At 40.6% G+C, this 24,256-nt stretch overlaps 1 long non-coding RNA gene across 1 annotated transcript in view; it reads right to left on the reverse strand.

The window, feature by feature from the left end:
- Window positions 1-10,891: 10,891 nt before the first annotated feature.
- LOC145455467 (uncharacterized) overlaps window positions 10,892-24,256 on the reverse strand; it is a 286,288-nt gene continuing 272,923 nt past the window's right edge. The window contains exon 2 of the long non-coding RNA XR_013920343.1: window positions 10,892-11,792. This is a non-coding gene — a long non-coding RNA (uncharacterized LOC145455467). The remainder of the gene's footprint in view (window positions 11,793-24,256) is intronic.

The following is a 24,256-nucleotide window of genomic DNA, read 5'->3' on the forward strand; positions in this document are numbered from 1 at the left end:
AAAATTTTATGTTAGCGGATGCGATCGCGTCTCTCACACAAATCACCAATTTGATGATCGACAACCGTTTACGGTACCATATTTTACATGGGTACATATATTTTCACGGTTATTCGCAATACGATAACTTAAATTTCATAAATGTAGCAGGAACCCTCCTCATAAAATATATGTAAGCTCTTATAACGCGTGAAGAAATTTAATTATCGACAACTGTTTACAGTACCATATTCTACATGGGTAGGCCTGCATGTATTTTCAGTTATTCGCAAAATGATAACCAAAAATTGCGTAAATGTAGGGGCCCCCCTCATAAATCGAAGTAATCTCGTACAACGCGTGCAGGATTTAATGATCAACAACTGTTTACGGTACCATATTCTAAATGTGTACATATATTTCACGGTCATTCGCAAAATGATAACCAAAAATTGCGTAAATGTAGGAGGGGCCCCTCATAAATCGAAGTCAGCTTGCACGCTGAATGCGTGCCGAATTTTAATGATCGACAACTGTTTACAGTACCGTATTCCACATGAGTTGGCCTGCGCGTATTTTCGGTTATTTTCAAAATGGTAACCAGAAATCGCGTAAATGTAGAAGCGCGTAAACCGGAGAAATAGTTGGTAAAAAGCGCGTAAACCGGAGAAATAGTTGAAAAAAGCGCGTAAACCGAGGAGGGGGCCCTCTTCAAACAGGGGGGCCCTGGGCGACCGCCCACCTCGCCCACCCTAAAAGCCACTCCTGCCTATAACGCAATCCGAAATCCCTGCAAAACATATCCAACGATCTGGGATACGTCACATTCGATATAAGTTGAGAATTGCGCATCATCAACTATGCCAATATTAGTCGACAAGTGTACTGTTATTATGAAGTACCAGTGTGTCTTGAGATTGCCTACTGGACACTGCTATGATCGAAACTACATCCTCACATCGAAATGTCATACAGACGCCAGGCAAATGAAAAATATGTTTACGATCGAAGAAAGGGTGCACGTCGCGACATTGGTTGAGTAATACTACTTTTTCCTCAAGTTGTCAAATGTAGTACCGGTGGAAGTCACTCTACTTCTAGTTTGTGACTTTGAAATCACATGTCCCTTAATACATACGGTGTCCGGTCAATACCGAGAATGCTATTACCGAGAAGGAAAATACCGACAATGGATATGACCGAGAATGGACACAATAGAGAATGGACATTACCAAGAATGCAATAAATGCAATGCAGGCATGTTATGCATATGAACAGGTCGTGTGTGTGCATCACGGCGTGGCCACATTCGGTAGCGATCCTCAGGTATAAATTTCTCGACAACGTCCGTCCCAGTAAGTTATACTCTTGGCATTGGCTATTCTCGGTAATGTCCATTATCGGTAGTGTCCATTATCGGTAATAGCATTCTCGGTAATGTCCATCTCGGTTATAGTATGGAACCCCCTTAATACCCGTCGGCAGCTGTACAATGTGTACATTTGAAGTGTTAGCATACGACCCAACAGCATGCGACGCTTGAGCATGAAATAGGGTTAGGGTTACATTTAGGGACGCGATTCTGGTAATATATATATTTGCACATGAACAGTGTTAGCATAAGGCTTGGGGCAACCGTTCATTACGTTGTTTGGATTCTGAGAAAAGGCTCGCAGTGATGTCACTTTGTGTTGCGGACTTGTTGATAAGAAATAATATTGAATACGATTCTTTTATTCGCTTCTACGCTGTTGTAAAAGAACGCGAGAGGCAATTTCAGGGGAGACTGTTTCACAGATTACAGATAATGAAATGAATTTGAGTTACGATGTGTTCAAGAGTAGTTCAACGGTTCAAGGCTTTGCTCTGGTGGGACTCAGCTCCGCGTGTTACTAACAGAGATGGTTAGAACGAAGTACTTCCACTTTTTCGAATTACACAAGTAGTTTTTATCTACTTGCAAGTAAATTTCATTTTTCTCAACTCTTACTTCTGCTTCAAAATCTTTTGCGACTTTCATACAGAAGTCACCAATTTTCGTCATAGGGGTGACAAATATGTTTTCGAGAAAGTATCGGTCAATATAATTTGTCGAAGCAGTTGCGTGGATCCTTTCACACCACATTGTCATCCATATGAAATGTTTCATCACAGTAAATATGACCCCGAATCCTTTTCTGGAAAAAGTGGTCCTTGACTTATGAGCGTTAAACCTTGTTTTAGAAAACAGCAATTTAAGCTTTCCGGATAAAAGACGTGGAATATATTTTCCGCTTTCACAAAATTTGTGTTACTAGTTCTTTTTATACGCAGTATCATGACTTTGAGTTCGTTTGTATGGAGCGCAAGCAGTATTGCCACTATTTTCCGGAAGGGGCGCCAAGAATTTACCAAACGAACGATATATTCATTTAAGCTTTTTGCCTCAACTTACTTTTATTCTATCTTTAAGACATTCTGCAATAATGCCCAAAAGCTCATCGTCAATTTTGCAGCTGGGTAAAATCAAGGAATCAAGGCTTTTATTCCTTGCTGCAAGCGATCCAACAATATGAGCTTCATCGCGACTCAATGAGATGCCAGATGCATCGATTACGGAAAGTTTTTTCACGAGATCGTCGTTGTCCGTTTCATAGATTGCTGTATAAAGTTCCATGTAAGTGTGGCTGTCCTGATTCTTGTCGAGTTGTGAACGAATCGATCGAAAGATGACTCGTTGTTTCAATGACCGATTTGAGACTGTAAGACAAATAAATAAATTCGCTCTATGTCGATAGAAGTGGATACAAAAATCTTCCACCCGGACGACTGTTGTCCCTACGACACAATGGATCCATGCCATCATGTCTTTGTTACGAAACATAGCAACTCGCCCAATGACTCAAATTTATAATGCCCCTATATATATTGCCCGCACTACGCGGCTTATATGTAGTTGTAGTGTAGACTCGGCCAAGATGAAAAAGGATTATAACGATGTCAAATTTGCCCCTGAAAATCTGAACTACAATACTCATATGCGTCCCATCTCTTTCTACTTGTAAACGGACAAATTCCTGCTGAGCAATGTTCCCTCTAAGCTGCGCAGTGCGCACGTGCGCAAATGCGCAGTGCTGAGACGGTCTCTGCGCACAGAAAATCAAAGTTGCGCACAAAAAATCCGAAGTGGTGACCTTTTTTTTAGTCGTTACGCACTGTTGTTCAAGGGTCTGCGCAGTGATTTGGTTAGTGTGGGCAGACTCGTCAAAAATTAGAGGGAACATTGCTGCTGAGCAAACAAAGTGGGCTTACCTAGTATCCCAATCAAACGAGAAGCGTAAAGCTGGTAACCATGATGGACATCGTATATTCCTAATTTATTCGAATAGAAACGAAAGATTATAATTTCAAATTAAGAGAAGAGCTCGGTGCACCCAACTACAAATAGTTGGTCTGAACATTGGTATCTGCATATGGCAAACTTGGAGTAGACATGAGTCATAAAGTTCACCTCCTGTCCAGTCGTCTTGATATATTCACTGGTCATCTTGATCATTAGAGTGAAGAGTAAGGGGAAGTTCCACCAATACATTAAAACAACAATAGATGGATATCAGGACCGATGAGATGAGCAATTGAGCATATTATGGTAGAATATCCCTCTTTAATTATATATTATAGGTGTGTCCACCTTGAATACTATTTTATTCTAATCCAAATTTGAATATCTCCGTTTCCACCGGTTGAAATTGAGCCAAATTTGTGAACATCGTTTCTATAGACAACCTAACAATTTCATGGGGTTAACAGAAAATTTTGAAATTTTGGCTATTTATTTTGATATAATAAATACAAAAAAATCTTTTCCTGTAGCAATGCGGCCACTGGTTGGAGTAGAACCAAATTTGGTGTACAGGCTTCAATTAGGTAACCTAACAATTTTATCAAGTAGCCAGTGCAATTTGAGAAAAAGTCATTATTAAACACCCCTACTCGCTAGTGGCAGTGCCATTTCACTAAACGAGCTATAAATAGCTAATTCGGCCATATCTCGATGACCGATTACACTAGAAATCTACTTTTAGGCTTAAAAGCTGCACAATTCACCTGTTTATACCTCATTTTCATAAATCGTTGTCTTAATAATGAATAATGAAAAATGTTACAAGCAAATTATTGATTTATAAAGTCAAATTAAGCACCGATGCAGTGCGTCCAATGTCAAAATCGTATATTGTCTGATGTTATAATTCTTTGGCGGATTATGCATTTTATAGATGACGAATAGAGGTTTCTTACATTTCCTCCTACTTCAAATTGAATGCGTTATGGTTATTCTTAGGAAACGTTTACAGGACATGGACATGACCATTCTGGAGCTATTTAAGCAAATGCATCGGGATAATAATATTAGAACAAAATATGTTCTGTAATTCTACGGAAGACAACTGTCGAAGACTCGAAAGTACGGAAAATACGACTGCACATTTCGGAAAGTACATCACCGTAAACAATATTCTCCGCGGAGGCTCACCTTCATGAAACTGATCCGGCGAGTTGTCAAAAATGATGCCGCACACAAATCTGAAAACGACCGACCATCGCTCTTTGTGAAGGTGTTTATAGTTAACGCTCATGAACTTCATGAGCGACTGGTCAACTACAAATCCCGCTGCAAGGAATTCCTGTAGACTTTGATGACAAAAAAAGAAAATGAAATCGCCTTCCAATAGATTGCGACTGATGAGTTTATTTCCGGGAACCTTCATCATGATGTCACGAACTTCTTTTTTGATGTACCAAACGTTCTCAAATCCTTCTCATAAAATACCACTCTCCCTTCTTTCATACCGCGATATGCCATTGCTTTCAATTTATTGAAAATTTCGGTGATATCCTCAGCTTTCCTAATGCTTTTCACTTCACTTAGACTGGAAGTGATTCTTTTGTAGAGTTCGGTGACTGTCTTAGGAGGTGGCTCGGTCGTATCATTGGTCATTATCACTGCAGTTAAGACTAGAAAAACAGGAACGGAAACTAAATTGAGCAGACGTGGTGACATCTTATCTATCCCCTCCCATACTTTATCCCCATCCTCACCGATTAGCAACGCAAAAAGCTTCTTTGCGTCATCCCGCGTTAGGCCGGAAAGCGTGATGATGTCGGCAGGTCGCGCTTCCGCTGGTAAATCCGACACTTGGAATTCTCGTGAAGAGATTACGATCTTTGTACCAGCTAGTAGATTACGTGAGAGAATATTGTACATGATGGTTGCTGCGTCGGCTGGAGTAAATGGATTTATGTTCTTTTCGCCCCTGTTATTGATTTCCACGTCGCCTGATCCAAACCGTCGAAAAATAAAAGTGCTTCTGATTGGTGGTTGAGCAACCACTGATACGCATGCTCCTCCTCAATTGCATTCGGAAAGAGTCCCCCGAAGAGAAGCTCCGATGGTTTAATGAATCCCCTATCTCGTATGTCTTTTATTTCTATATAATGTAGCAATTTGTATTTGTGCTGAGCAGGGTCTGAAATAGCTTCTGTATTCGCCAGCGAATGGCTCATCGCTCTTCTAGCGATTCTTCGCATGAGAGTGGTTTTCCCCGATCCCGCAGACGCCACAATGGCGGTGATAGAACTTTTGTCATCGATATCTTTTTCCAAAACATCATCAATCATGATGAATTTGTGGTAGTCAACTTTCTGTCGGAGGAAACCGAACTCCTTTCTCAGTTGATTTTTCACAACTTCTTTCTTTTCCCACCAAAACCATTTTCGACTTATTGCGACTTCCATGCTGTGCAACTCTTCATAATTGCCTTTGAAATATTCTGACCCACTGACTCTCCTCATTTGGAGATGCACTTGGAAATCTGGTTTGCTGAGATCCTCGGCGGCAAAGTCTCCAAGAATTCTATCCGCCGTCTTTCGTGATGCATTTTCGTTGATGGATTTGATCAGACTGAAACACGTCTCTGGATGAAGATTAATAATGTTATTGGCTCGTGATATTTCACCAATGAAAACGATGGCATGTGTCAGCTATTGATGCTACTATTTACTAATAATGCGAAGATTTATGTATTCGTGACATGTAGGGGAGATGTGGTACCGATGGATCACTGGGACCGAAAATACTTTGAAAATTCTCAATGATAATTCCATGATTACACTCCGTTAACTTGTCTACAGTTGCATGCTGCCAAAATCTTTCCTCACATACAAAAAAATTCGACGTGCGCGAGCTATGGGGTCTCTCACAGATGTTTTTTGTTTTGGGGGGTGTAAACTAAATTTAAATCGACATATACATTTTTCTTTGTAACCTTCAACAGGAACAAACCAGCAATCATTTTCATTGTGAAGTGTAGGGCTTGTATCAGGCTATATAATGGCACCTATGATTTTTTTCGGTACCTTCCTTGGGTGAAATTTTTTCGATTCATGTATAAAATTCGTAGGGTGGGGACCGATGATACAATAGCCAAATCAAGCAAAATAATCAAGCATACTAATCATGAAACAAGTGAAACATGCCTACGTACAGAAAATCTTTATGTAATAATTGCATATGACGTTTTATCGCTATAACGAGGTATTTGGAAGTCACACTGTCGATTTTCGGGCAATATGTATCTACCCTCAAATTTAAAAGTTCGAGCCTAAATCGAAACGTGATTTTATGACAACATTTGAGTTAATATTCATTCTATTTTTTGACGGTTGCGACCAAACATTCTTCTTTGGCTTGCTGTAGCTTAGATTATAATACTGAGCAAGAAAAGTTGTCACGTTTGAGTATTTTAGGGTATATGTGTCATAGGTCCCCGGGTCGTGTGCCATTGGACCCACCGGGTGGGGACCGATGATACGCTCGAGCATCAAATTTTGAACGTCCATAAATATTTTTTGATAAGACGGATATTCATGTATATGTGCGCGATAGGTAGAGCTTGTATCAAAGTGCTGAGCCAGCAAAAGATCTGATGTTTTCGGCTGAACATTTTGGGGCCAGCAATCATTTTCCAATTTTTGATCCATCGGTACCACATCTCCCCTACTGTATATCAGGGGTTCATAACCAGAGACACGTGTACCAATTCGGGAGACGTAGCATCAGACCACGGTTTACGACGTGAAGCGCGAAATTATACGCTATTTCGGCATATTCGTGAGAAGTTACCTTGCTATGTTGAATCCGTATCCGGACACAGCTTCGCAATTCCCATCATTAAGTACGACGGTAGTTTTAACAAAAGCCGAGTGGGTATGAATTCATATAAGGTGGTGTCATTCAGCTTCAGAGGAGTCGCTTTTACCTCCGTACAATTAGGTCCATATCGAGTGGATATAGCAGTCAGTTAGCGTGCGCGCATAATTGATTTTCTGTCCGACAAAAAGATTTCTGCTTTACATTTCTACTGTTTGGTGCAATAGCTTTATCCAGTGAAAATACCATTTCAGCCCTTACTGCTTGACTCCGTTATTGCATTTGCAGAATTACTATACTATGTTAACCTAATAAATATGTGTTAGACCTACTCAGTAATACAGTATAGGCCTATGTAGTATACGTTGTATCGTTATGTATCTAAATAATGGACAACACAACTACAACACGGGTGTTTTATACGATCAGTGCCGGTTACGTGGGTACACCGCAACTGTAGTTCATTTATTACACACAGCAGCGCAATATTTTAATCCGGTATCTGTCTTTACGCATGACCAGGCCGCGATATTTTTGGCATCTCGGGAACCAAATGCCAAAACTGCCAAGAATAAAAATTTCAAAATGCCAAAAATTCGGCTGTTTGAAAATATAGATTTTGATGAAAGTTTTAGATAGAAATGTCAACAAGTATTGAAATGAGTCTGCATGAAGCGACAAAACGAATGTGTATCGCTAAATTCCTAAATTAAGATACGTGAACCCTTCGGAAGGCCGTGCTCTATCGTCCAAGGGATCTATGTAATGCGAATGAAAATCTTAGGGCGGAGGCCAAAAGGTCGAGTACTGAAATTTGGATTCACGACATACTCTTGATTGATGTGGTGTTATATTTATCCGTTAGGTGTCTACCTTCTCTTCATTTACGCTAGTAATTATTTCGTGCGTTGTCTATCTGTTAGTTAGTTCATCATTCTGGTGTAGGGCGTTCTGAGAGTAGCATGTGTTACTTCTGTTTTAACGTTTATATTATTTGTAGCATAGTCTACACTTTTATTGAATAAAAGCCTAGAAAGCCATATGTCTATTGGTGGGTTTCCTCGCAAGGTCACAACAATTGATCAACCTAAAGTAAATGATATCCAGCAATTATGGATGTGAAAATGTCAGCACAGTGGCGGCTCGTCCTATAGGGCAACTGCGGCATTGCCCCACCTAAAATTCGGTTCAATAACAATAATTTATCATTTATAGACGCACAGCAATAAATATATACCGACATCCCAACGCAAATCGCATTGTGCTTTCGCTTGTAAATATGTATATAGCAAAGTCTCTGCGAAAATCGAATTTTCTTCCGCGATTTCGCTTTGGGAATGGCTAGCCGGGGCATGCCCCGGTAGCGCTCAAAGCAAGCTTTCACTGTCTATTATCTCAAAGCCGCGCACAATAAAGAAACAATGATTTACTCTCTCCTATTCATAAAATTACCGAGCAGGTAGGGCAACATAGCCTCGTTGCCCCTAAGATGTGATGTAACAATCGTATCTATATCTGAACTCGGTTACCGTCATATGCGTGGAGTCGGTCTTTGCTGGTATAGGTCCATTTTGACGGTGTTTCACACCATGATAATTCTTGAAACTTAATGTGTTCTGTCGTGATGGTGGTATTTAACACTGCCCCAAGTTTCAGGGTTGCAGGTGTGCAAGGATAGACTACATCAAAACTAATTAATTCTACCGCATGCAGAGACGTGATGATTATCGGGATACGGGACTTTTTTAACAAATGCAGTGATTTGATGATGATTGACACATCTGTACGGAATCATATTCTTGCTTGGTGCACGGATTTCCATGTTTATTCGTTATTCTCCTTGAAAATGGCAAAATCCAAATAGGGGGGGCTTCAACCAGGGGAGCCCCGGGCAACCGCCCACCTCGCCCACCCCAAAAGCCACCACTGACGATGATATCATGAAACAGTTTACTAACATTCTCGTTTTGCATTCAAGTAGGCTACTTACTTTTATTTTATATTCTCCAATGTCAATTTCACCGTGAAATTGTGGTCTTCAAGCCATTTGCTTACAACCCCCTGTCATGCGCGAAAGCTATTTCGTTTTCAATGACGGCTAACAGCTGATCTGATCACTGGATCAGCCTTTTCTTCAGTAAATTTTACGCAAAATTCGTTTCGCAAAATTGTTCCGAATAGGCTGTTCGTATTAATTTTGACAGTACCTTACCGAAAAGGGTCATGAGGCTACTTCTCGATGATGTCATGTAACAGTGTACTAAGTTTACAGCTTTCATTCACGTATTTATTCGGTAATATATTTTCCAATGCCGATTTAGCAGCAGGCTTCTAGACAGTAAGCCATTTGTGTTAGCCTATGTCACAGTCTCCAGTTTCAAGGCCAAAATCTCCTATGTTGTTCCGAGACCGAAATTCCGAGGCTGCTTTCGTCTTACTTCTTCAAATTTAAAATGATGTGTTGGACTCAATATGGGAGGTCAAATCTATGAGATAACAATGGCGTTTGTGTCTGAACTCGTTGACCTTTGCGGTTAGGCTATATAGGTTATAGTCTTATGTCTGCAGATTGTTAGCCAGCGGTCAATTGCGAACATGAATCGTGTTGAATTTCTGCTCCTTACGCCGTTTATGCAGCTTCCTTCAGAGCAATAATTAGAGGTAAAGAGACACGGTCCTTATCAGCCTAAAAATTGTCCATTGATCTAATCGTACGCGGGAGGAAAGCGCACTCTTACCTTTTTCCCAACATATTTCGATAAAAATGAAGGGCTGAGGTATAAGCGAGGATAAGGACGCCTTGTTATACACTGCTGGTGCCAGAGGCAGTTTATATAGTTGGAACAATATTGGGTATCGTGATCTGAATCATGTGGTCTCTACTGCAAACGGTAGTAGTATAGTAGATCGGTCGTGAGGTGCGTGGGGTTCTTATTGGCCCGCTCGACCGGTGCCTCGAAAACTCGTGTTGAACCGGTGACCCTTTTGACCCCCCCTTCCGCTCGACCGGTGCCTGGGTTGGTATAGGTATCTCTCGACCGGTAACCCTTTTCGGTATAGGGATCGCTCGACCGGTGCCTCGAAACTCGTGTTGAACCGGTGACCCTTTTCGGTATATGCATCGCTCGACCGGTGCCTCGAAACTCGTGTTGAACCGGTGACCCTTTTCGGTATATGCATCGCTCGACCGGTGCTAGTATAGATATCTCTCGACCGGTGACCCTTTTCGGTATATGCATCGCTCAACCGGTGCTAGTATAGCCATCTCTCGACCGGTAACCCTTTTCGGTATATGAATCGCTCAACCGGTGTCGCGGTGGTAATTCATACGTTCGGGTATATGCATCTCTCGACCGGTGTTGAATATGTATCAAGTAAATAGTCATGTGAATGAATCTTTGTTAATGTGTATATCGTGCCGCACAAACGGAAACGTGGTTTGTTGCGAGGATTAAGCAGTGCGACCTATATTTCGAATGACCTGTGCGCTGAATTATTTCTCGTCCAGTCGCTACTATCGATTATTACACTAGACCGGTCAGTGTGAAATAGTTTGATCGTAAATTATGATATATGATGTCGTAGTTTAGTCGTGTCAAATGACCGATCGTGTTCTCTTTCCTCGCTATTGATTGCTAGCTGAATAATACTTTCGGATTATTCGCTGTTTCGCACCTACAGAATAGTCTGCTGTTCACAACCACAACAAGAATCACAAGTATACACATTTATACATTCATTTATTACTCTGAAATCAAACTCTTCACAAAAGCACGTACAATCGTATCATTCACTTTTTTATCATCGCCAAAATTATCCAAGTATTCCTCGGCTGAAAACCCTTGAGCTCTTTTTATCAAGAATGCAATAGCATGATCTCCACACACATCCGAAGTTTTACTCTGTAACTGTTGGCCAGTCACAGAAAATTCATCCGGCTCCAGGAATTCGATTATCTGAGGTTTTAGTGGTCCAAAACCTAGTGAATCATGAAAATGAGTATCGCCATCTCTGTATATACACACCCAATGAGACCCAGGCAAACTCGATTCATCATAATTAATGATGATAGCGAATTTTCCGCTAATTGGTTTCTTCGGCAACTGGTCTACTGGATAAGTCCCTAGATATAGACTTTGTGTGTCAGGGTGGTTATAGAGAATATCATTGATCTCAGACGTATTCATATTTCGACGACTTGTCTTTTTTGATTCAACTGTAGAAGATGTTGAAACTCCTTCAAACATAACAAGGTTACGGAGGTTGGTAAAGGCTTCGATGTAGTCAAAACCAGATGTACAGTTCCTGTCTTATGAAGTTGATAACATCCCAAACTATTATCGGGCGTCAAATCAAACACAAAAAGAGTGTATCCATTGACATAATCTTTGCGTGAAATATTTAAAGGTGCCTCGGATTCCCAGCGACCTGTCTGAGAGAATAGTGTCATATAACCTTCGAGTCCGCCATGTTTATCAAAATCGAAATGAAATTCGCGTCCGTTAATTTGACGCCCATCCACACTTAACGAAAGATTTTGAACATCAAAGTGTTTAAAGTTGAATGGGTTTTTGGTCCGAACACCGTTAAATGTCGTGGTCTCGACTAAACCAATTACGATCTTCTTTGGCATGGTGCCGCTAACTAACTCTCTATCAATTTTCGACAAGCCCGCCGCGAATGTATGAGTCGACATTTGTAAGCGTATCCAGGGATACTTTGCAGTATTCTTCTGTAATACAGACTTGTGTGCTAAGCTTACACTTTCAGCGATCTTCATCTGTTTGACATACACTTCCATTTCGAGTAAAACAATTTGTACATCTTCCGCATCACCAAGCAGACAGAAATTATCTTCGTTACGTGTGAATTTTAATTTCATGTCGACATTATCCAACATACATCTAGACTGTTCAAAAAGACCCATTCGAATTTTTCCGATCAACTCTAGCGGAGTGCTGTTTTTGGTGAGGTCTTTTCGTTTAACATATCCAGTATTCGCTGCACCAAGAACATCCATAGAGCCAGCGACATCTTTATAAAAAACCTTGTCCTTGCACAAAACTCTCCGAGGCCCCGTGAGTATCATTCAACAACCGAGAGATATAAGCTTTGTAGGCGTGACAATTATCCGAATTTGTGATAACCTCATTTGAAATAGTTACATCGATTTGTTTGAAAAGAGAATCCAACATGTTATTGACCAGGCCCACTTGTGTATCGTTTGCTAAATCAGTTCCATCGCGTTTAGTGAGCTTCAAACGTAATCTCAAGAACGTGTTTTGTAGATCCATATATCGATCCGTCCTTGGTAATTGTACTTCCATGACATTACCTAAACTATGGGGTTTGACGACGACATATTGCGATTCCTCAATACTGGTTTGTGTGTGGGGTACACTAAATATGTTTAATCCGGAGTTATGACATTCTCTGGAACCCGCGTGCATCAACATAGTTCTTAGTCGAATATATCCTGTTGTTTACGACGACGTTTGGATGAAGTGTTCTTTGACTTTGTTTTTTTCCTTTTTATAGCTTTTGGGTTTAAAATTTTATCAATCACTCGACCACCAGCTTGTTTACTTCTCTTGACAACACTAGACTTGATCGAGTTACCCCGTAATAGATCTCTTGCTATTTCACCTCCAGTCCGTAACAATTGACCACCGGCGTATTTCGCAATAGGTGTCACTAAACGACCGAGCGATTTAAACAAACTCCCGATACCGGAACCCGCTTGAACTCCACCACTGAAATATCCATAACCATCGCCTGTCTGGTTATAATGACGATGGACAGAATGATGATCACACGTGAAAACAACTTTCATAATCGCTTCCTAATGTTAAATGTAGCTCGCAATGAACGACTTATTATATTTATAGGTTCCCCAAACTCATCCCTGAGGTAAAGACATACAGAATCTACAACATCTTTTGAAATAGGGAAATAATACGGATTTGTCGCTATCCAATTATGCGCGACATCACCAGGTGTCAGCGGTATAACTCGTAATAAACGCGCTAACGTATCTCCAAGTAAGTGAGGGTGAATAATATCACAATACACAAACAAATATTGACCAATCGCCGGTTCGGTTAAAGTGAAATCGATCTCCATGAGGGCTAATTCGCAATATCTCGTCGGGATGTTGTTGATGGTGAGTAGTCTGTGTTCAAAATCAACACCAAGCATAGAGGTGGTTAACGTCACTATTTTCATCGTGCGTGGAGTGTCAATGTGGTCTCTATATCATGTACTAACTGACCGTATTGGTCTCGGATGGTGATTTTTATATCGCGGATGTGGTTAATCGACACTGGGAAATAAAACGGTTTTTCATATACAACTTCTTGTCTCATACACGTCTCGTTATTTACTTGGATCACACGAAGCAATTGACTCATGTAATCACCCACCGGATGATGTCGTAGTACGTTGATATACACAAAAAGATATCTGAGGTGGGGTTGAGTTGGTTTAGGTTTGATCGACGCGACATTACATGCTGGTGTCGACACTTGATCAACTACACTGAAATAATTCGTGAATATATCCGTGGGGTGGAGTGTGATACGTTTTGAGTAACGAATTCGGAAAAGTTCATCGTTGATTCTTTCGGTGAAACAGTGTTTGAAACTTTCAGATAATATTCTTCGCGTCAACTCGAGGTTGTTTGCATAATTCCCAAGTGGTGTCAGGTACGCATCTACTATTCGGTCTTTCTCATTATGTAGCTCCCAGAGTGCTTGATCGTGATTGATTATAATTCGATCAAGAGATTCACTGACAAAACTCATATCCATCAATGCGAGTTCATTACAAATAATTTCATTCGGTAACACCACTGAGAATTCGCCCTGGGTGCCAGACAACGTGATGTAACTCATATTGAATCAACAGCTCTACGACGGAAGCGTAGGGTCACTGTCACTGGTGCTTTTCGAAATTTAATGGGGTTGCCAGCCGCATCACGTAGATAAATTCGTATTGTTCTAAAATTGTTTTTCGCTAAAGCAAAGAAGTATGGTTTTGGGAATATGTTGATTTGGTTTTCATTCGGTTTAGCGGTTACAGTAACCACCCGTAAAAGTTGTTGCAGCTTGTTACCGTGTGGTCTTGGTTGTATCAGATCACAATACACATAAACCTTATCAATCCGTTCTAACTTTATCGCGGGTGTAAAGATAAATTCTACCACTCCACGGCGACGAGATACAACGCGTCTAAATGTTATTATATCCAACACAGAACCAAGTGGTATCAATCCGTAAGGTTCGGGTGAATCATGTGTGGTACGGGGTATGTGTTTGGCGCTAGAGTCTGCGGTATCGGTATTTATGGGTACACCCCGCTTGTGTCTTTTTTTACTCGTGACTAATCTTCTGAATGTGATTCTAAAGTCTCCGAATCCTTGTAAAATGAAAATGTCCCCCATGTAATATTTCTCGTACGATTCTAACATTTCACCGATGCTGTAATACGAGCCTTCGGGAATATAATACCGATCGGTGTATCCATTCGCATCGACAAATCCAAAACCGATACTTTTCGCTGTCACTTCAATTCGCGGTTGAAAATCATGGGGGAAGTTCAGCTCACATAATCCTAGCTCATGGCGATTCATTTCTAATTCTTTGTAAAGTTCCGTTTGAAAATCTGTGCTAGTGTTCGGAAATTTATCCAAACTCGCATTCGAAGGTAGAGTCAACAACATTTTATTGTTTCTTTCAACATACACGGTGAGGTGATGGATTCGGTAATAAATACCCAAGTGAAGAAGACAGTAGCGTTAAATATATTTCACGATCCACCCCGACAGAAATTTGATATAATGAAAACACGATTACACACACTAACATACAAATCTGTACAATAAACACAATCTGGTTTTTCAGACTGTTCGAGACTTGACCCACGCGAGATGAGACGGAATCAGAATCCATAGTTTGGTTGAACAACATTTTCAGCGTCTATTTATACAAATCCGAGACCCAGGAATTAAATTTAGACGGGTAACCCAACCATTTTACAAGATATTGCGTTTTCTTTTCTTTCCTACGAGTAGACAGGATTTTCTCGATATTGTAAATATTATTATTTTTAGTAATTGGTTGTAACTCTTCACGCTGGAAGCGACCGTCTATAACTTCTCCGTGGTAGTCTTTCAATTGATAAGTAGGAGGGTCACCTTTACGACATTGAGATACGAAAAAGATTTCTTCGCTCCAGCTCGCCAAGGCACTTTTCACAAAATTACCACGCGATTTCGAAATCCTGACGGGTGTGCCGATAGTTAGTTTGGGTTTTTTAGGGGTCATGTCACCGTATAACCTATGGAAAATTTGTTCTTGATTTGAATAATCAACATCCGCTGGAGGACACCCTATAGCCACGTGAAAAGTAGTGTTATACCCTCGACATATCTCGGACAGGACATTGACATAATTCAAAGTCTTATTATGCGTGAAATAACGGTATAACACTTGCTTCACAGTACGAATAACACGCTCGCATATCGATGCTTTCAGTTCACTATTTGTATGAAAATGTCGCACATTGTTATCTTTCAAGAAAGTCTGAAACGCACGGTTAGTAAACTCAGAACCCTGATCACTTTGAATAACATGAGGTATACGATCCTTGAATATTTCCTTGAATCCACGAATAATACCTTGTGAGGTTTTGTTCTTGAGTGGATACAGATATAAAAATCGGCTGAAACAATCGATCGTCACCAACACATATTTAAAATTATCGTTTTCTTTTGAAAGATTTTGCATATGCATGAGATCGGTTTGATACTGAACACCAAGACCGGACGTAATCACTCTAGGTCTCTTAAATTTCTTTCGATAGGGAAAATGTTTCGTGTACGCATCCTTGCTCGAAAGAAACTCCTTGACTTTGGCTCTATTCCGCCCTCTAGAGAATACGTATGCACCGCGGTAACTACCAGGTAGCCCTGGCGTGAAATACTTAGTATGGCTCCCATCCGTATCGTTTCGGGGTCTTGGGCGTACGACCGCTTTTCGTCTTGACATGTTGAGTCTTTACTTTGCTTCGTTGGCTACTCGGTGATGGTGTAGGAATCCTTGATGGTTCACCCTTGATCAGGCGTCGCAGTGCGTCCAACTCACTAGCCGAAAATAGATTCCTTTGTTCTGATATATCGATTTTCATCGGTTGATTCAGTGCGTCGTGTTTTGTTTGATAACGATTTAGTGCGTCGTTATATAAGGCTAATTTTCGTTCTTGGGGTATGTTCATCTGTAATATGGCACTCATACATTTGTCGATATCCAAATTCAATTTCTGAACGTCAGCTCCGTTGATCGGGCTCGGATTTATGAAGATTTTTTTTAAAGAAGTCATTTTTTGAAAAGATTACCGAGTAAACCAGTGACGACGGGTAGGATGCTCGATAATAGAGTCATAAACATACCACCACTCTGGTTAACCATACGTTTCTTATGTCGAATAGGGATGTCTTTCCTGACAAGTCGACGTAAACTACATTTATGAGCTGATAGTCGCTTTCTTTTATACTTTGAAAGAGGGATGTTACCGTTTAAAATGTTCTTTGTACAATCACATATACACTCGATCAATTCTTTGCTGGCTCCCGATATAATTTGCTTGCGTATTTCGGGTTTACTTTTATGTAGGAACTCTAGTGTGGGTATATGCCGCCGTGTCCGAGCTGGTACCTTGGTCATTTTGAGTTTAAAGTCGGTTCTGCGCTTGGCTATTTATACCATCGGGCTATAAACCGCCATGGTTTCACCAGGAAATATATTGGTCATAACTCGTCGATTTTCAGGTGCTTCTTGCGTGAGATCAAGGAATAAATAACTATGAGGTTGTCTAGCAGCGTCACGATAAGCCTCTGTTAAAAATCTAGAGTTTGGGTACATTTGTCGACCAAGAAAACTGATCTGCTGTTGGTCGCGCGGATTCTTGAAAATCACCATATACGAGCTCGAGAGACTCAAGTCACGCGCTACTTTACCCTTGTGATACAGGTTCTGTGTGATATAGCAAATTTTCTTGGCCGAATGATGAGAAAATCTTGTAAAGTAGTCTGCAATTTTCGCTGTCTCAGTCATGAAATCATCCACTATAATCAAGGTGTCTTCAGAGCAAACCTTCAACTCTTCTAAAATATCTAGACCAGCGTGGAATTCTACGTTACGCATCGTCTTGAAAACCTCCTGATAATTATTGTAACAATATACGACCCTGGATACACTTGGTTTAATCATGGATGTCGCATGCCTAATCAGCTTTGCAACAAAAGTGGTCTTCCCACTTCTTGAAGGACCACTCACAATACACGCGAATGGGTGGATCAATTCCATCATTTGTTGTTTATTGAAAACTCGATAAAGTGCATTTGTTTATATATCAACAAGGTTGGGAATATCCACTGTTGTAGTCATCTTGTTCTAGTGGAATATATAACCCCAGTAGAGTTCGATTCAGCAATTTTCCGCGGGTTATGAAATCTTCATCTGTTCCTCATCGTCAGTGGAAGTTGTAGTGTTACGAGCGCTTCAGGTCGTCAAGTAGCTGACCCCAATCTGTAAAATAATAAATCACATAAGAGGATTCATAGCGCTTTAAAATCTAACAGTGTTACTATACCAAACTATAGACCTTACCACGGATCACAAGTTTTGGTGGTCTGCTTTTCATCAATCGGGTATCATCGACGTTGGGAGTTGTTTGGTAGAACCAAGAATCATGAACTGTGGTGATTCCCGCTCCAAGGTAATCATCTCTACATGTAAACCATTAAAATCTAACGACATGACAGACTTTAGATAGGTAATAGTGTTATCCATCTGGAAAACAAATGATACATGAACACACAATACAAATAAATCACATCAAACATACAGTATATACAAATAAATTAAAGCCATACAAAATATATAAAAGTACACCACAACAACATTCAACACCGTGATTTATTTTATCTTGGGTCACTGTGAAAGCGATTGAGACCGTGGAAAGATGCATCGGCGTCGTATCTCACTTCCATCAAACCAGGTTGATGAAGATAATGAGCATACGTATCTTTACGTATCTTTACAGCATTGTCTCGAGCGGTCAAAAGAAATCGGATGAGTCAAGAATTCGTTTCGATGGTTATCACAATAATAACGTGGAAACCAATTCTCGTAATCACAGTAAAATTCGTTCCTTTTCTCGGAGATGAGAATATCATCGAGCGGTGCTGAATGCGCGATGAAAAACGAGTTGACATCCACCGAAAGTAGCATGAAGCTGTCGGCACGAAAATATTTGTATAAACAGTCATAAAAAAACGACAACATCCGTAACTTGACATTATTATACAACCAGAATGATACTTGAATGCAGTTATCTTGCTCGATCTTTTGAGGGCTCTTCGTTATTTCAAATAGATCTGTGTTTAATTGTTCACACTTGACGAAAAAGCGATCCTCCACATTTGCGTTCAATTCACTTTTATCACAGAACGTGGTTTGTTCGAGTTTACGCGGATTCATTAACTCGCGATCATAACAAGAATTCGCAGCGAGTTTTTGCGTTAGCCCAATGATCTCCATGTTAGGATCGCGATCCCCAGCACGTCGACAGTCTGAGACATTTTTCGCAAAGTTGTCAAAACATGTCCTTTTTGTGAATTCGACAACCTCATGAATTTTTGATACCACCAACCCGTGATCTACATACCATTTGATCAAGTCGGAGGTTAGCAAGATTTTCTTACCGCAGTACGACGCAACCAACATGTCAGTGGGTTTACTGGGTGATTTCCGATCTACAGCAAGCTGATTCATGTCACTTTTCACGGTATCGCGAGACACTGTGGTATTTTTGAATATCGGGCGGAGTTCAACGAATCGCTTTTTCGAATGTGATCGAGTACAAATATCAACCAGCAAACAACCAAAGAAAGTACCATTCATCACCATCTCCATCAATTTCTGTGGGGTGACAGACTTGGCACGAGTCAGTTGTGGTTGAATACCATCGAGATATCGCACAATATGAGGATTTCTCTTCTTCTCAATATTCCACTCACATTCCCATTTACATACAACTCGATAATTTAGACTTTCGTAATAATCATGAATGCGTTTAGCTCGCTCTCGACGTACTGGGTCATCACATCCGAATCTGCAATCGTGGGCGTGAAAATCACATCTAAGGAACGATAAGATTATCCCTTGTCCGGCCGAATTACGATAAAACCCATCAGGTCGATAATTGCGCACACCCACATGAATTTCAGGTCCGTTAAAAGCGTGGTGAACATGAACCTTATGAATATGGGAATACCAATTCATCCACTGGGTTACAGTCTCTGAGCATTTCGGCGCGGTCTTGACAGGTTTGAATTTTGTACACTCGGGGTCGATTGGTTGCCAACGTATCGCAAATCCAGTTGGACTTGGTCGACTTAAAGCATACAGATAGAGCGAGTCGCTGGTCAAACTTGTTATATGTTGTGCAATCTGTGCATTTTCCTTATAGACATGTTCTTTGATTCGAGTTACACCCGGTTTTGGGTATCGATGGAAAATGATCGATGGTCCACCCACTAAATTGTCTCTGAATAGCGAAACCAGATCCTGGTGTTTGTCGTTGAACATTGTGAAATCACGCGGGATGCTGTTAAAAAGATGCCTCGATACAACCCCGAGCAGGCAGACCGCATCCTTGAATATATCAACATTGAATTGACTTTTGAAAGATTGGAATTGCTTTTCTAAAACCTCTCTGAAGTAGTGAGTATCGTTCGCGTTGCACCATTTGAGATAATCACGCAGAGAGGTTTTAGAAAAGCAATTCCAATCATTTCAATCAATTCATTTTGTTGTCGTTCCAAACCTTCAAACAGTTTTCATATTCAGCTGTGGATATATTACAACCTTTTAGCGGGTTGTAAAACTCGTCGTGGTTTGGTAGACTCGAGTTATTCAACTTTTCCAAACTAGTCAGAAACTGGTGCGGGAAGTGAGCTTTAGCGGTGCAACATTTGACGACCTCCAAATATGAATCATACGAGAACCCGGGTGTCAAGTAATTCACAATGTCCAAGAATTGAAGTCTGTTGGTCGTCATTGAGAGAAATTTGTTACCGCGTTTCAGTACACTAAGATTGTCGTCAACGAGAAAACCAAACAAGTACGCTTTGAGCCAGTTCAAGTCATATCGATCACCATTGAACGACAAAACAGGGATTTGACGCAAATAACTCATAAACTCCACTTGTAAACGTTCAAGGGGTATTGGGTGTTTTGAAGGATCGAGCACTTTCATTTCGGTAATTTTCGATTTGAGCATGTCCAGGTAGGGTCGATATTCTGTGAGTGACAGTCTGAATGATTCACTTTGAATATCGTGAAAATGGTCAATCATTTGTGTACATAAATCGTTTGTATCACCGCTCGAGACAATTACATGCGACTCCAAGTAACCTTCCACATTAGACGATATGCTAACAGAGATGGGGATGTTCTGGTGCTCTCGCAAAGTTTTTGAGGTATCATACACACTCTCTATACTGAACGCGATACGGTATTTGAAATAACGATGCTGATGAGGAACAAACACCCCTTCTAGATCAAGTTTTTCAAATATATTCAGAGGAGGTGTAAACACGCCACCGGGAAACACTTCAACAGGACCCGTTACACATTTGTGTCTGGTCAATTCATGCTGCAAATTAAACAATCGTTGACAAACAGCACATTTATAGGTCTCCACATAACGGTTCATGTTAGTAATGAGACAAAAATGGCGATCCTCTAAATGTAAGTAAACAGCTTTCGCTTCATAGGTACTACGCCGGAGTGCACTAGCTTTACCCTCGGTTTTGGTGTACACGAATATGGCCACATTAAACAAGACCTCGATATCATTCAACATGTCGAGAGTTACGCCAGCTTCCACACTGACACCATATACCGAGGTGAATTGTTGAGCCATTTCCTTTGTATCTTTTCCTAGCGAGTGGGCGATGCAGCGAAAAGCACAGAGATTGTCATTGTACAGTTTCTTATTTTTTCGACGTGTAAATGTCATGACAGACTTTGATTGCGCAAGCCATGTCGGTAGCTTAATACTCGCACAACCGATCAACACACCATCGGCAGGATATTCATATAACTGCGGGTTGATCAGACAGATCGATTGGGTATCTTGGAAAACATCCGATCGCTTACGATTGATGACTCGAATATTATACACATGGTTACTGTTCACTACATACGATTTCACCGCTTGCCAGTTCTGAGATGTAATTTGTTGGTGTTGGTCGTCGATCTCTGGCGCTACATTCCCATCCTCGTGATTTCCCCGTCGTCGACTCATCTGTAGAAGCGATAACACACAGTCAAATTCAGCACTTGGGGAACATTAAACTAGTCTTACTTACAATCTATTTTCTTTGTCGGCGTCTTCCTTGACTCTTTATGCTTAATAAAATCAGCGACATATTAAACTACGCTCGCTAACGCTGTGTTATAGTGGATAACTTACCAGTAGACTTGTGTGTTGTTATTAATCCTTGAGTTTGCTCTGCCTGTTCAACAACAAAAATCGTTACATCACACTCACTAGTTCTGAACAGTAATAACTCACCAATCCAATTCTTTGCTCAAATTTCGATGATTGTTTTGTTTGTAGTATAAACAAATAATAAATTATATTCATAAATCAAAGTACTCGTACCGAATAACTTACTCATTAAACCCTTGATCCCTGCGTCGATGTAATCTCTATATGCAAACTATTTAAATCTAATGACATAACCGACTTGAGATATGAAATAATGTTATCCACCTGAAAAACAAATGATACATTAACAAACAATACAAAAAAATTCATAATAAACAAACATAATGTACAAATAAACCCCAATAACACAACACACATTATATACAAGTACATCACAATAAAATTCAATGACAGGATTATTTTCTTTGGTCGCTATGACAATGATTGAGATCATGAAAAGACACATCGGCGTCGTAGTTTTTTTTTTCACCGTATAAATGGTGTGGCACATCTTGATTGTGCAAGTCCTGGCGGTATTTCGATATCAGCTCATCCAATCAACATGCCGTCGGTAGGATATACATAAAACTGTACATTAGTCAGACAGACCGGCAGTGACTTTGTGTTTGGTCGAGAATTTCGTAATAAATCAAGCGCGGTTTCCAAGCGAATAGATTCAACAAATTCATCGAATTTAGCTAGTGTTGAAATCGCCGCTGGTGTTTCTAATACACTATCAACATTCGCCGATGCATGAAAATAGCGAAATCTTAGAGTCTCGATGTGGTACAAAATAAATGCATACGCGAAATTGATTTTGAAACGAGTCGACTCTGAGAAAAATATAGCTTGTATATCACGGAAAACATCCGCTAGCTCTCGACCGATGACTCGAATATTATACACGCGCCGACTCTGATTCACTACATATGATTTTATCGCTTGCCAGTTCTGGGATACAACTTCTTGGTATTGATCGCCTGTCTCTGGTGGTGTGTCTTCTTCCTCGCGAACACGACTCCGTCTGCGTCGACTCACCGACTTCAGCGACGCCTGGCGCGCTATATCTGCGTGGTTTGGTTGCATTTCGATCGTTGTCGTAAGGTCGCGTTCTGCGGATTCAACTCTTAAATCAGGCGTCATCAGATCACCAGGATTAATCGCGTCAAAGATATCCGCATTCTCTTCAAATTGCGATTCGAATGCATTTGGTTCATAACCAAATTTATCAAGATTATCTATCTGAGTCTCGGCCATTGTACAATAATTAATCTAACTGCCCCAACCAACGTTTATGTCTGCAACAGCGAAGTATAACAATCGGATCGCGGTGTTGGTTATTTATAGATTTAATTCGATAGTAGCACGCGGCTGGATGGGAAATAATTCAGCACGCAGGTCATTCGAAATATAGGTCGCACGCACTGCGTAAATCCTCTTGCAAACAGACCGCGTTTCCGAGTTTCAGAACCGGACGTATTTAGTGTGTCACACAGTTCAAAACGCGGTCGCGGACATCTGTTTTTTCAAAATCGCACAGCGCACCGCGCTTTAGTGAATTTCCTGTTTAGCGAAACGGGCGATTTTATTGTGTCACACATGTCAAACGCACCCGCCAACATCTGTTTTTTTTTCGAAATCTGAGTGGTGTATTTCACCATTTTAACACATTGTGGTGTCATTCTCATGGTTTACTTTTTCAGTTGATAGTTACATATACTCGTTATGGCAACTAGCGCGATTATTGAGAATTACCTTCTCTACTATCATAACTTGACAACCCCCACATTGAGCGAAACGGAAAAATTCATCCACGGAGTACTAGATTTCTATGTACATGGAGAAAACGTGAACCGGATTCGAAAGTGCGATTTTACCGCATTGGTTAACTCGATTCGATCATACGGTATCGACTGGAATGGGGTTTTTAGTGTCATAAGCATTGCGGCGATGAAAAGTGACATACGTACCCTAGCGGCGTACAGAGATTTAGCGACAGACGTCTTGAATACTCACTACAGTACATTGATAACTGACTGGGTAAGAAGAAAATTCATTCGTGTCGTTTGTCACTTGTGAACGGCATCCTTTCTTACAGAACTCCTGTAAAGTTTATTTCAATCCAAGTCTATTCACGCGGGTCATCAGGATTATACAAAGACTGTTAACTCACTCAATACCACGCACCTAATTCTATAAATGTCGGCGGATTTGCTGATGACTCTCACTTTACCAAACGATATGGCATCGAACAGCATCATTAACACTATGCAAGTCGGAGCCGCTTCAAATTTTCACGTCGGCGTCAAATTCGTCTCATCACCCAAAAGAGGTAGCGTTAGTCAATATCTCAAAGGTATATTCGTCGACGGTAATAACGAAGAGATATCTTTCACGTGTTTCAATCGCGAATTGTTCGGGACCATTGAGAAAGCATTCACCAAACGAAAAAAACTCGTGGTCAAATCCGGTTGGGTCCGAATTGATAAATTTACTGAAAAACCTGCTGTATTACTGGGACGGGGTTCG

Source organism: Botryllus schlosseri, chromosome 14, assembly GCF_051294905.1.
Source record: "Botryllus schlosseri isolate E-star chromosome 14, Bs_hap1, whole genome shotgun sequence".
Classification (NCBI taxonomy): Eukaryota; Metazoa; Chordata; class Ascidiacea; order Stolidobranchia; family Styelidae; genus Botryllus; species Botryllus schlosseri.